We start from the raw sequence: 8,609 nt of genomic DNA, 5'->3' as shown, positions 1-8,609 counted from the left end.
GGAAGGAGCTTCTCTCCCGAGGGCTGAGTGCTCTGTCCATCACTGAGTGACACGGCAGGACACCGCTCGCTGTGTCACGGCCTTTTTCTTCCGCGGGAGGAATCGATGGCTCAGACAATGAGACAAACCACCCACAAAGAGGTCTTGGGCTGCAGCCAGCACGGGGTCAGTGGCAGCAGCTCCTGGGGCATCACTTCTGCTCTTCTCCCTGCAAGATACCTGGGTTTCCAAAACCCCTCCTTTAACACCCCTGTTTTGTCAAGAGCATCTCCAAGCCTGCTTGTACTTTGTGAGGGTCTCAGCGGGACCAGACCAGAGGCTGAGCACCTTTTCTCCTCTCTCTCCTCTGCCAAATCCTTTCCTCCACCTTTTGCCCCTCTTGGGGGGCCAGAGCCAGGAGGGCTTTGCTGCAGGTGCCATGGTCTGGGGAGGAAAGAATCAAACTCTCTGTGCCACTGGATCACCCCATGCCCACCCTGTACCCATCCCATCCTCACTCCATGCCCATGTGCTCTCCTTGGCACCCTGAGTGTTTCAGAGAGTCCCACTCTACAGCAGTGTCCCAGACGGGTGGGGGCTGCTCTGTCCCCATCCCCAGCCCTTCCTTCCCAGCCCTTTCTCAAGCTTTGTTTTCCTCCTCCCTCCAAACACAACAAAAGCCCCAAATCCCCCACAAATGAGAAACCTCTTTTTGTTCCTCTTTTCCCTTTGCTTTCTGCCACGGCAAAGTATTGATTGGAGCTGATGTGCTGTAATCCAGTGCTTCTGTGAAAAGTTGGCATCCCAGAGTCCCTGGAGAGGCCGGATCCTGCCCCGATGTGGGTCTTGCTCCTCTGCCAGGCTTGTGGATAGAAGGAAGGTTGCATGCCTCCCCATCCCATCCCATCCCATCCCATCCCATCCCATCCCATCCCATCCCATCCCATCCCACCAAAACCAGGGGCTATACACTTGGTGAGGGCGTCACCATGAGCAGCTGATGGGTGGGAAAAGGCACTGGTTTGGAGCAGAGCCACATCAGATCCCACTGGGATGGAAATCCAGAGTGCTGGGCTTCTGAAGGAGCTCTCCTGCCCTTTTGGGAGGGCAGGGGATGATGACAGGGGGGAGAGGGGCTGGTTGGGGGTGGTCAGCAGGGTTCTCCAGAGAGGAACAATTCCATTTCCTGACAGCCAAGGAGGGCTGTGGAGAGATAGGGCTGACCCCAGCCTGAGAGGGGCTCATTGTGGGGTGCACGCCTGCCTCTGTGGGTCTGGGCCCTGGCTGGAGACCCCCCTGTGCCCACCCAGCCACCCAGCTCCACCGTACTGGCACTCCATCTACACTTAATGATGGCAAATGGGCCGGAGAGCTGGAAAGTGAGGGGAAAGAAACCCAGCCAAAACTCGCCAAAAAACACAGGGAAGATTTTAATTTAAAACCTTTTCCCACATGGAGAGCAGCAGCCTGGGCCATCTGGAGGAGCATATGCAGGTGAGGGGGGGCAGTGGTGCCTCCTCCAGCTCCCTCGCTCTCAGCAGCCCCCAGAAAGGGCTTTGGGCTGGTGAAAACTAACCCCGGGGGGGGGCCTGGGTACCCCAATCCCAAACACCAGCCTGGGGGAACCCAGCTTTCCCTCCTGAGCTACCAAGACCGCTCTGTTTAATTGCTGTATTTGCTGCAAAAGTGGTGATGAATCCCAAAGCAAACTACAATAGCAGCTGAGTTTATTGCGAGAGATTAATTCAGTGCCTTAATTGAAACCACAGGAGCAGGATGGGAAAGCATCACTGTGGGGCTGGGAGGAGGGGGTCGGGGTCAGCTCTGCTCAGCACCCACATCCACCCCTAGCCCTGGCAGTCAATGACGCCCAAATTAGCAGATTTACTCCTCAGAGGACTCCTCCATTGGCTGAGCATCACATCCAGCATCCCAAAGCCCCAAGTTTCCTAGCAACTCCCCAGCGCTGCCTCTGCCCACCCATTAACCCCTTCCCAAGCCCCCCACACTCTGTGTGGAACACCCGGTGCTTTGAAGGCGTGGCTGCCACACTGGGTGGGAGCAGGGATTTATGCAGCAAATAAATCTGCAGGATGCTGGAAGGAAGCTCGGGATGCTCAGCTGGGTGGGAGAACCGAGCCGGGCTGGTTGGCCAAGACTCAGAGTGTTTGATTCCAGGCGGCACAGAGAAACCCTCAGGTTTATGTATTGATGGTTTGGTTTCTAAATGTCACGTTAGCTTTGAAGGTTTTATCCTCCTGACTCATGGAGATGCCAGGAAAAGGTCAGGGAACCCCCAAATCGTGGCCAGCCCATGCAGCTCCCAGCTGGCGTTGGCACCAGGAGAGGCAGAGCTCGAGCCAAGCTCTTCCTCCAATTTCAACAGCAAATCAATGACAGTTTCTTTGGGAATAGGATGGAAGGGAAATTTTCAAGGAAAATGTCCTTGAAAGTGTAAAATCACAGCAGGACATGGTGTGATGGCCAGGCCTGGGCTGAAGGAAGTGGGGTTGCTCCATGACGTTTTTTTCAGACGGGCTGTACAATCCTTCCCTGGTTTTGCCTTTAGAGATCAGAAAGCAGGAAGCAAGGGTTGGAAAAAATAGTGGGGTTTATGGTTGAAAAATAACAGCTGACAGGGAAAAGAAGCAAACAAGTTTGTTTGGGTTTTTTTTTTTTCCAACTGTCTTAATATATATAGACTGGGAAATGTGTCCAAAGATCATGTGCCACTGAAAAGGATAAATCCCTTCTCTCACTTTAATGTGCTTTGTTGGGTTTTATCAGAAACATTGTCATAAAATTACCAAATTGAAATTTTAAATGGGGGGAGAGAGGGAATATCTGGAGGGTTTGTTCTTGCTTCTCTTTTCTTATTGCCAAATAAAATACAATTAAAGCAACATTTTCTATGCCAGCCAGCATAGCTAACATCACTTTTCTGACTGCACTTTTTTCTGTCAGCCAATGAAAATAAATGATGCAGGATTACCAGGGAGCATCCAGCCTTCGTGGCTGGAGGGGGATGTGGAGCAGCAGGCATTCCAGTTCGAAACAGAAGGATTTTATTCCCGCGGTAAGTGGAAATCTCCAGGGATGTTTCCCACAGAGCTCTCTGCCGCCGCCTGGAGCGAGGCTTCGCCGTTCCTTTGCTCTCCCAGTTCCCACCAGTGCTTCCCAGTCTAACCCAGTCCTTGCCACAGCCGCTCTCTGGGGGTGCCAAATTAACTTGGGTCCCCCTGCAGCACTTCTGGGGTAACCCCAGTGAGGTCACCCGGGGCCTGGTCGCCCGTGGGGCTCATTCCCATGCTGGGGGCTACCGGCGGCTCAGCTGCTGCCTGCACTGAAATCCCCGTGGTAATTGGATGAGGGCACTATTTCCATGAGAATATTAAATCAGAGCCCCAGCCCCGATCCGGGGAGACACGCTTGGGAATATAAAGACACGGTAGATCACGTTACAGAGGAGTCATTTCTCCTACTTTAAAGTCAAAGGTATCACAACAACTTCTTATCTGTCACAGAGTGTATTGGGGCATCTCCGACTGATGGGGGCGGGAGGGAGGGGGGAGGCAGCCCCCGGCAGAGGGGCTGAGCACTCACCGCTCATCACAGCGATGGGCTCTGGGGGGCTTTGGGAAAGGAGGCTCGAAAAGTGCTTAAGTGCTTTGTGAGCCTGATCTTCCAAAGCCCCTGAGAACCCATCACTGGGATGAGATGTGAGTGCTCAGCCACTCTCAGGGCTGTGACTGTGGCCACAAACCGTTGTGACAGTGCCAGTGTAGGCGTCCCACTGCTTGAGGCTTTGTGGGCAGCAGCTCAGTGCCACCATCCAGCATCCCGAGCTCACTCCCCTTGGGACCAGTATAGGAGTCACTTAGCAAATGAGGGGCTCCAGTGTCCTCCCAGTTACCGGTTTAGCCGGGTGTCTCATTGTGGTGACCATCTGGTGGCATCTGCTGCTGCTCAGCTGTCACCCACCCTCCTGGAGAAGGGGAAATCCGGACACCTCGTGGATGGGGTACACAGGGGACATGTCCAGGGATCCAGCAGAGGGTTAGGGGCAGCCATGGCAGGAACATCCCATGGCTCCTGCCACCTTGGAGATGGATGGATGGATGGATGGATGGATGGATGGATGGATGGATGGATGGATGGATGGATGGATGGATGGATGGATGGATGGACATCTCCCCACCCACAGCACGGAGGCAGGGGGGAGGGCAGACAGACACATGTGCCTCGTTAGCCAATGGGGTGGCCTCAGGTGATGCTGACAAGCCCATTAAAGGGGTTTATCAAGGGGAGCGGGGCTTGCAGGAGGCTGCTGGTTTTATCTGAGATGCTGCTTTTGGGCTGGGAGAGCCTAAGCCTCTGCTCGTTAATTAGAAAGGCTTCGAGGAGGTTGGTACTGGTTGGCCTCACTTGTGAGCAGCCATAATATGATGAGCGATTAGGGACTCCAAAGCTTTTTAGCCAGTGTCATTAAGCTGCTGATGAGCTCAGGCGAGGAAAGGTCCTTTTTGGCTGTGCCTGAAACTGGCTGGTCCTGCTCTGACCTGGTGCTTCCTCCTGTTGTGGTCCCTGACCTCCTGAGTCCCATGGGATGGGTGAAATGTGTGTCCTGGGGACGGTGATGGCTTGGCTGTCACCCTGTGTCCTTGAGCTGGGTCAGATCTGGTGTTGTTCAGCTCATCAGTGAGACGATGAGCTTCTGGTCATGCACGAGTGAAGCTGAGATGTTCCTATTTTCACTGTCTGCCAGGTATTGAGAGAATTTGGGGACGATTATCTCTGAAAAGGTGACTTTAGACTATTTGTGCATCAGGGAAGAGGACGGTGATGTGTGGCCCAACAATTGCTTTGGGAGAGCTTTCCCTGTTATGGGGCTTCCCCACTCGTCTGGGCACTGATGGTGAAGCCTTCTTGCTCAGGGCACATCCTGACAGTATCACTGTCCCATCTTCCCCTCACGCCTTGAAGCCCCCCAAGTGTTGTGGCAAAACAGGGAGCAAAATCTGCTGGATTTTCTCTGCCCTCCCTCATCTTCTCCCATCTGCCTCGGCAAAACTTCCGCAGCTCAGCAGCACCGTGGTCTGCCTGGCACCGCTAGCGCCGTATTTACAGCAGTGTTAATTAAATACTTTCCGCAATCAGCGCCACGCATGACCCCGCTCCCCGAGCCGGGCTGGGCTGTAATGTGCCATCATCGAGTGAGAACATGACTGCTGCCATCCCAGGGAATTTCTAATAGAGATTTACTCATCCCAGGCCTCTCGTTTCTCCATTTTGTGACATTTTGCAAAGTTCAGGTTTACAAAATAAGCCAGTGCACACGAGAGATGCTCCAGCCATCATTTACACTGCGTGTGCAGTTTTCCGCTGCTCTGAAGGTGGGGTCTTCACCCTGTGGTCACCAGAGTTGGGGGGTGTGCTGGCAGCTGCCCTTTCCTCCTCTGTGCCCAAGGGGCTGCTGTTTTTGACAAAGAGCACCCCATCACCCCGGCTGTCCCCCCTCACAGGGCTGTGCGTGCCAGGAGAGCGGCAAAGCGTTGTCTGTGCTCATTGAAATGCTCCTGGCATCCTGCAGCTCAACCTGCCTGCAACCCCTGCCCCAGTCCCAGGGTGAGGGATGGGGTGGGAGAGGGAACGGGCTACAGTGTCAGGGAGGGTCAGGTAGGGCTGCTGTGGTTTTGGGCTGTGATTTGGGATGCTCAACTGCTCTGCTTTTAAAAATAAGCCTGTGCTGAAAGCTGGAGGAGAGCACGGAGGCAGCAGGCTGCCAGTAGAATCCTGTTCCTGTGCCACAGCCTCCAGGTCTCAGCTCCAGGCAGAAAAGCCATTTTTGGCAAATCACTGGTGGTAGGAGCTGCCCGCTCCAGGAAGGTGAGGCAGCGTGTGTGCTGAAACACAGGCAGGTGTCCATCCCAGAGGCTTGTCCCTCCATGGCACAAGGTGGTGGTCAGTGCCTTTCTGACCCTCTCCCATTTAACCTGTGAGCAGCTCCTGTCGGTGGTGGGACCTGGGGCAAACCACCAAGCTGGGTGACCAAACCTCCTTCTCCTCTTCTTCCTCAGGGTGGAGCTGGCCATCCTGTCTTCCCCTTTCTCCAGCAAGGTCAGCTCATCCCTTCTGGAGAAGGTGCTGCTGGAAACTAAGGGCTGCCCATCTCACAGTACCACCCCAGCTCCACCCCAGTGGAGCCAGGGGCAGTGACCCAGCTCTCATCCCAGTTCCAGGGGATGGATGGGGCCACCCTCAGCCTCATGGGTGCTGGAGGCAGCTAAGTGGCACCCAGTCCCACGCACCCTGTCAAAACCTGGCCGAGCTGCCAGCCTGGAGCTGGGCTGTGGAACATGAGGGGCTGTGGGATCCGGCACACCTCGCTCCTGCCCCGCGCCTGTCTTGTCAGGTCTGATCAGGAGGAGGATCAGTCGGCCCTGTTCCTCGCTCTCCAGATTTAATTAACGGGCCTTTCATCTCTACCCTGAAGGAATCTGCTATCTTCTGTCTTCTTAATTAACGTTCATTAAGCAAATCAGAAGAAAATTTTCTCCTCTCCGCCTCCACAGCTTTTAACCCTTGTGGGGTTCCAGGTCTGTGTTGGGCCAGAAGGTGGCTCCTGGACAGGTTGGTGTCGTCACACAGCCTTGGTCACTACATCCCCGAAGTGCTTGGACCAAAGACCTGGAGCAGTGGGTGAAGTCTCTCCAGGTACAGAGGACTTCAGGTGAGGTTGGGCTTTGTTGTACCAGTGGAAATTGTACAGCAAGTGTAGGGCAGCTCCTTGGGCTAATTCAACATCTGTACTCAAATACAGGCAACCCCCCCCAATCATTCAGTTGTCAATTCTCTCTGCAGCCAGTATTACTGCCCACCACCAAGCAGGAGCCTGGTGAGGGGCTCATCCAGTGTGGGATACAGCTGGAACCGGCTGGGAATGTGCAGTTCATGCTCCAGCTGCAGCATCCCCACTGCTGAGCACAGCAGCGTCACCACCAATTCCCATCAAGATCTGGCCCTGTGGGCCATCCCCCCACGCCCAGTGGGCTGTGCTGGAGGAGGAGGTGAGATTGGGATACTCATCAGCTTTGCATCCTGAGCCCTGGCTGTGTGGTCTCATCACTCTCTAACGTGGACCCCTCTGCAACAGGGGCAGGGAAATCATCTCATGGATGTGTGTTACATCCCAAGGAGGAGGAGGCAAACCCATGACACAAAAGATTTGGTGTTAATAGTGCCAGGGTCACGGGTTCAATCCCCATATGGGTCATTCACTTAAGGGTTGGGCTCAATGATCCTTTTGGGTCCCTTCCAACTCAGAGTATTTTATGATTCTATCTCCTGCCCAGAGCTTACAGCCTCAGTACCAAGACGAAAGCAAAACACCTGGAAAACCTCATCTCTGCAGGATGCAAATCCCCTTAAAACTGGTGGTGGAAACACGTGGGGCAATTATTGAGCTGAAAACCCTTCTCTATCTCCCTGGAGGCTGACAGTGGGTTTGCCACTGGCCGCCTACTCCCAGGCAGCTGCTGCACAGCTCCTCAATGCTGGGAAATTCACCCTTCCCAGTGGAGCTGGCTCTGGCTGTCAGAGCCTGGGTCAATATATGATAATGGGGCTTTGAAACGGCGCTGCTGCGGGAGCCGCTGCCCAGGACTCTGATTCACAGCTCCCCTCTGGTGCTTTCTCCCGCAGTGTGTACAGGGAAGGAGAATAAAATAAATAAGAGTAGAAGGGAAGGGGAGGAAGGGAGCTTAAATTATAAATGAGGACTAAGTTTCCAGGGCCCCCGTGGGCAGCTCAGTGAAGCGGTGTGGGGGTTAGGGGCAGAGTTCCCCTGTGCATCCCGCTTTTGCAGAGTCCTGTGGGGTCAGGGTTTGCCCAGGGGCATGGCACCGTGCCAGGCTGCCTCTCTCCCTGTTTGCTGTCGCCGTCCTGCCCCCATGGGCCAAATCTGGAGGGTGCCGTGGTCCCCAGAGGGATTTCCCTGAGAACGACTATAATTAGCATTAGCTGAGAGCTGCTAATGAGGTCTGGTGGTGATGTGGTTTTGCCACCCCATGGAGATGCCTCCACAGGAACGTGCCCTCGCTTGGGTCCAGGCGACTGGGCTGGCTCACGGCAACAGGCAGGGATGGGACCCCCACTCGAGGGTGCTGGTGTGGAGGCACTGGGGGTGTCACAGACCCGCAACCCAGGCAGGTTGGTGTGAGTGGGAGGGCAATCAATGCCCCATCAATCAGTGTGGGGGAGAAGAGGGTGCCGAATCCTTTCAAAGCCTTTCCCTAATCCCCTCTTCATTTTGGGGCTGCAAGAAAAGTGGTGACCCCCATCAATTTAAGGAAAAAGCCTTACGTGAGGTATGTTCCCCACCACAAGCTCATTCCCAGGGCTGAGAAATGGAGGAGCTCAGCTACATCCACGCAGCTGAACATGCAAATCCCGAATCCACAAAGTAAAGGAGATGCTTTGGAGATGGAGCACTGGATGGTCCTATCCCCACGGCCTGGCAACTGGGATGGCCTGCGGGGATCCCGAACTCCACAGCTCTGGCTCACGTACGAATATTCCGACATTCCCAGCAGCTTCCACAAGATGGACCTCGGAGCGAGAGGAGGTGCCGG

The 8,609-nt window shown here is 54.7% G+C and overlaps 1 long non-coding RNA gene across 1 annotated transcript; it reads left to right on the top strand.

Moving 5' to 3' along the window:
* Positions 1-6: 6 nt before the first annotated feature.
* LOC108449502 lies at positions 7-8,603 on the top strand. Its single transcript, XR_001865664.1, has 3 exons — positions 7-3,055; positions 6,552-6,709; positions 7,332-8,603. It is a non-coding gene; the product is annotated as an uncharacterized LOC108449502 (long non-coding RNA).
* The last annotated feature ends 6 nt before the right edge of the window (positions 8,604-8,609 follow it).

This window comes from Corvus brachyrhynchos, unplaced genomic scaffold, assembly GCF_000691975.1.
Source record: "Corvus brachyrhynchos isolate BGI_N302 unplaced genomic scaffold, ASM69197v1 scaffold59, whole genome shotgun sequence".
Lineage (NCBI taxonomy): Eukaryota > Metazoa > Chordata > Aves > Passeriformes > Corvidae > Corvus > Corvus brachyrhynchos.
The sequence above is the reverse complement of the archived record's forward strand: the minus strand, read 5'-3'. Positions and strand labels throughout refer to the sequence as shown.